Here is a 5,154-nt window from a genome sequence, read left to right on the forward strand (position 1 = left end):
GGATTTGTAAGTTCAGGATAAAACTAATTTAAAACAAAAGGAGTAGGCAGAAAGTAAGTTTAGGATTAAATCATCAGCAGTCACAGCTAGTCATACTGGACTGATGATCCAAAGGCACAAGTTCAAACCCACCATGGCAGCTGGGGAAATTTAAATTTAAATAATTAAATAAATCTACAATTTTTAAAACAATGCTAGTACCCTGTATCAGTAATGGTAACCATGAAACTACTAGATTGTTGTAAAAACCCATCTGGTTCACTAATGTCCTTTAGGGAAGGAAATCTGTCCTCCTTACCCGGTCTGGCCTATATGTGACTCCAGACCCACAGCAATGTGTTGGCTCTTAACTGCCTTCTGAAATGGCCGAGCAAGCCAAGAAGGCGGCTCACCACCTTCTCAAAGGCAATTAGGGATGGGTAATACATTCCGGCCTTGCCAGCGACGCCCACTTCCTACGAATGAATTTTCAAAAACTACAGGGGATTATTACACAACATGGAATGGTGACCAATCAGACATCCACACATGCTTCAGCGTCAGAGCCAAAAAAAAATCACTCACTTCCACTTCACTTTCCAAAGCTATTAACATCTTCAGGTCAGACTCTCTCGGGGTCTGGATAGGTTAACCAAAGTTTTGAACCAGATATTCCAGTTTCTAGGGTGGTTGCCCAGTGATTTTGCTAATCACTGTTTAAAAAAGGAGGCAGGCAAAAGGCAGGTAACTATAGGCCGGTTAGTTTAACATCTGTAGTGGGGAAAATGCTTGAAACTATCATTAAGGAAGAAATAGCAGGACATCTGGATAGGAATAGTGCAATCAAGCAGACGCAGCATGGATTCATGAAAGGGAAATCATGTTTAACTAACTTACTGGAATTCTTTGAGGATATAACGAGCATGGTGGATAGAGGTGTACCGATGGATGTGGTGTATTTAGATTTCCAAAAGGCATTCGATAAGGTGCCACACAAAAGGTTACTGCAGAAGATAAAGGTACGCGGAGTCGGGGGAAATGTATTAGCATGGATAGAGAATTGGCTGGCGAACAGAAAGCAGAGAGTCGGGATAAATGGGTCCTTTTCGGGTTGGAAATCGGTGGTTAGTGGTGTGCCACAGGGATCAGTGCTGGGACCACAACTGTTTACAATATACATAGATGACCTAGAGGAGGGGACAGAGTGTAGTGCAACAAAATTTGCAGATGACACTAAGATTAGTGGGAAAGCGGGTTGTGTAGAGGACTGAGAGAGGCTACAAGGAGATTTGGATAGGTTAAGCGAATGGGCTAAGGTTTGGCAGATGGAATACAATGTCGGAAAGTGTGAGGTCATCCACCTTGGGAAAAAAAAACAATAAAAGGGAATATTATTTGAATGGGGAGAAATTACAACATGCTGTGGTGCAGAGAGACCTGGGGGTCCTGGTGCATGAAACTCTTTTGGAGTAAATGCTTCCGCCCGGTTTCGAACCGGGGACCTTTCACGTGTTAGGCGAACGTGATAACCACTACACTACAGATGAAACTCTTTTGAGTTTACCTGCGAAAACATAAAACATTAAACGGTGCCACCGACCTGGGTGACACTCCAGACATTTACAAGGCCCTTTTTTTTTTCCCCCCCTTTTTTTGTTTTTTTTTGTGTTTTTCTTTTTTTGGTTTTTTTTTTGGGCACTAAAATCACAATTTTCCCCAGTGCCCCCTATAAAAGGGAAGGGGGACACTAAAAGCACCGGCAATTAAAACAAATTAAACTTAAAAAACGTAAAATCAAATTAAAATTTGGTTGCCGGGCGTGATGATGCACTCCAGTCCCTCCGGTGCCCACCTCTCGCGGAAGGCCGCGAGCGTACCGGTGGAACACTACAGATGAAACCCAAAAGGTTAGTTTGCAGTTGCAGCAGGTAATCAGGAAGGCAAATGGAATGTTGGCCTTCATTGCGAGAGGGATGGAGTACAAAAGCAGGGAGGTCTTGCTGCAACTATATAAGGTATTGGTAAGGCCGCACCTGGAGTACTGCGTGCAGTTTTGGTCACCTTACTTAAGGAAGGATATACTAGCTTTGGAAGGGGCACAGAGACGATTCACTAGGCTGATTCCAGAAATGAGGGGGTTACCTTATGATGATAGATTGAGTAGACTGGGTCTTTACTCGTTGGAGTTCAGAAGGATGAGGGGTGATCTTATAGAAACATTTAAAATCATGAAAGGGATAGACAAGATAGAGGCAGAGAGGTTGTTTCCATTGGTAGGGGAGACTAGAACTAGGGAGCACAGCCTCAAAATACGGAGGAGCCAATTTAAAACCGAGTTGAGAAAGAATTTCTTCTCCCAGAGGGTTGTGAATCTGTGGAATTCTCTGCCCAAGGAAGCAGTTGAGGCTAGCTCATTGAATGTTTTCAAGTCAAAGATAGATAGATTTTTAAGCAATAAGGGAATTAAGGGTTATGGGGAGCGGGCGGGTAAGTGGAGCTGAGTCCACGACCAGATCAGCCATGATCTTATTGAATGGCGGAGCAGGCTCGAGGGGCTAGATGGGCTACTCCTGTTCCTTATTCTTATGTTCTTATGTTCTTAATCCTGCTTTTGAGTTCTTTTCATAAAATGTTGTTGACATTTCCAAATGCGCACTTTCTGCTTCATGCAGTCATACAGCAGATTTTTTTTTTTTTTAGATGCCTCGCCTCTGGTTGGTGTTAACTGGGCCACAGGTGATCAAAAGGGAGTTAGATATGGCCCTTACGGCCAAAGGGATCAAGGGGTATGAAGAGAAAGCAGGAAAGGGGTACTGAGGTTGAATGATCAGCCATGATCTTATTGAATGGTGGTGCAGGCTTGAAGGGCCGAATGGCCTGCTCCTGCACCTAATTTCTATGTTTCTATGACTCTAGGATTCGTTGCATCTTAAACCTTTACGAATGTTTACAGGCAGCAGTACAGACTGGGAGATTGTTTTAGGATTATTTTACTATCAGTAAATCACAGCGCCTTGTGTTGTGTTGTCAGTAAATGTTACATTTACTACAATAAATGGCCCATCTTCTTCAGCCTGCACAACAATTCATTAATTTGTTGTTAATTAATTCTAAAAAATTAACAACAAATCCAGGATAGAATTTATTAAATTTACTTTATATCAAAAAAGTTTGCTCCACACTTGCCGATAGATGAGCGTTCACACTATGTGAATCTGTCACCTCTCGCACGATGTACTGTTCATCATTATAGACAGTCCCTCGAAATTGAGGAAGACTTGCTTCCACTCTCAAAGTGAGTTCTCAGGTGACTGTACAGTCCAATACAGGAATTACAGTCTCTGTCACAGGTGGGACAGTCGTTGAGGGAAAGGGTGGGTGGGGAGTCTGGTTTGCCGCAGGTTCCTTCCGCTGTCTGCGCTTGGTTTCTGCATGCTCTAGGCGACGAGACTTGAGGTGCTCAGCGCCCTCCCGGATGCTCTTCCTCCATTTAGGACAGTCTTTGGCCAGGGATTCCCAGGTGCTGGTGGGGATGTTGCACTTTATCAGGGAGGCTTTGAGGGTGTCCTTGAAACGTTTCTGCTGCCCACCTGGGTCTCCCTTGCCATGTAGGAGCTCCGAGTAGAGTGCTTGCTTTGGGAATAATGTGACGGGCATGCGGACAATGTGGCCTGCCCAGCGCGGAGCTGGTCGAGATGTACTGTTACAGACTCTATGAATAATTATCTTGGAATATTAAGGTACTGGCTTTCAACTACTGTGCTGCTCAGTATCCCACAGAAAGGGGAGCGAGGGTGAAAAATATTTTAAATCAAATAAAGTTTTCTTCTGCATGAGCTGTCCACACAAACCTCAGCACCTTAAGGCCGCGATTTCGCTTACCGGGTCGGGAGCGAGGCGGGCAACATCGGGGGCGGGTTACAACCCCGCTCCTGTCCCCATGCCGGCTTCCCCCATGACTTTCCCCTGATTGGGCTTGTTAAGCCCGCCCAGAGAGGTTCCCAGCCAATTAAAAGGAAGCGGGTCTGATGACATCATTTATCAGCCGGTTTCCTTAAAGGGACCATGGCCAACTTTATTTTGACAGTTGTGCTGTCAATGTTCTACAGCATTGAGGTGCTGCAAATACTGGCACTGCGCAAAGGTGCATGGCTGAACCCAGGCTCTCCCATGGCTCCCTCCATATGCTTATGGAGGGCGTCACAACATGCAGGGAGGTTCTCTTTCCTTCCAATGGGCAGAGGAGACCTCCCCAGAAGACCAACGCAGCCTGGTTGCACCTTGTACAGGAGGTCACAAGCAGGGATGTTGTCAGGAAGACCAGGCTGCAGTGGCACAAACCTTTCAATGATCTCAGTAGATCATGAAACATTACTGCTAAGCCACACTCAATCTCATGCTGCTGTGCCACTCATCATATCTCCAAGACGCTGCCTTCCCTACCCTACTCATGCACATCCTTACTCCTTCACCTCCACCCATCCCTCTCTATTTACATTATCAGTTCCCCATCTCACTAGCCACCCCTCACACTCACCATCACCCTTATCCAATCATACCAACTAACAACACACAAGGGTAGGCACTTGGGTCTTTTATCTGGGTCTGTTCATGTAAAGTTTCTGTTAATGTGTTGTTCAACATTGAAATCTTTATTTTCAACACTTTGCCTACGCGGACAGATTTGTGTGCAGCTTTGAAAGTGGCTTAGTGAGTTGGAGTGAATGATGAGACAGAAGGGTACACCCCGCAATGGTGGAGAGTGTGAAAGGAATGGCTTGGATGTGACCGGGATGCTTTATGGTGATGGTGTGCGGCGGATCAAAGATTTTTCACGCTGAATTTGGCTGGAGCTGCAGGAGATCGGCGGAACAGCCAGGGTGCACAGCATCAAGTGAAGGAAATCTGGCCATGTTCATACCATCCCTGGCCTCCCGGGCAGCAATATGGTCATGTGCTGATACCCTGGGGTAGAAATTCAGGCCCGCCGGAAAACTGGTGCACCCACTATTTTTAAAGTGGTTTTTCCACCGTGATGGATGAGATGGCCTCTCGTAAAATTTAGCTCTTTGTCATTTTTTTTCAGGTGGACCAGAGGTCGGTCATAATGGGGGTGGAAGTGGGGTGGTAAGCAGAGGATCAATAACGGGAGGGGCGGAATGGAGTCACTGCTGC

The 5,154-nt window shown here is 45.7% G+C and overlaps 1 non-coding gene across 1 annotated transcript; it reads right to left on the reverse strand.

Moving 5' to 3' along the window:
* Nucleotides 1–1,453: 1,453 nt before the first annotated feature.
* Nucleotides 1,454–1,529, reverse strand: trnav-aac (transfer RNA valine (anticodon AAC)). Its single transcript has one exon. It is a non-coding gene; the product is annotated as a tRNA-Val (tRNA).
* Between the last annotated feature and the right edge of the window lie 3,625 nt (nucleotides 1,530–5,154).

Source organism: Pristiophorus japonicus, chromosome 24, assembly GCF_044704955.1.
Source record: "Pristiophorus japonicus isolate sPriJap1 chromosome 24, sPriJap1.hap1, whole genome shotgun sequence".
In the NCBI taxonomy this organism is placed as follows: Eukaryota; Metazoa; Chordata; class Chondrichthyes; family Pristiophoridae; genus Pristiophorus; species Pristiophorus japonicus.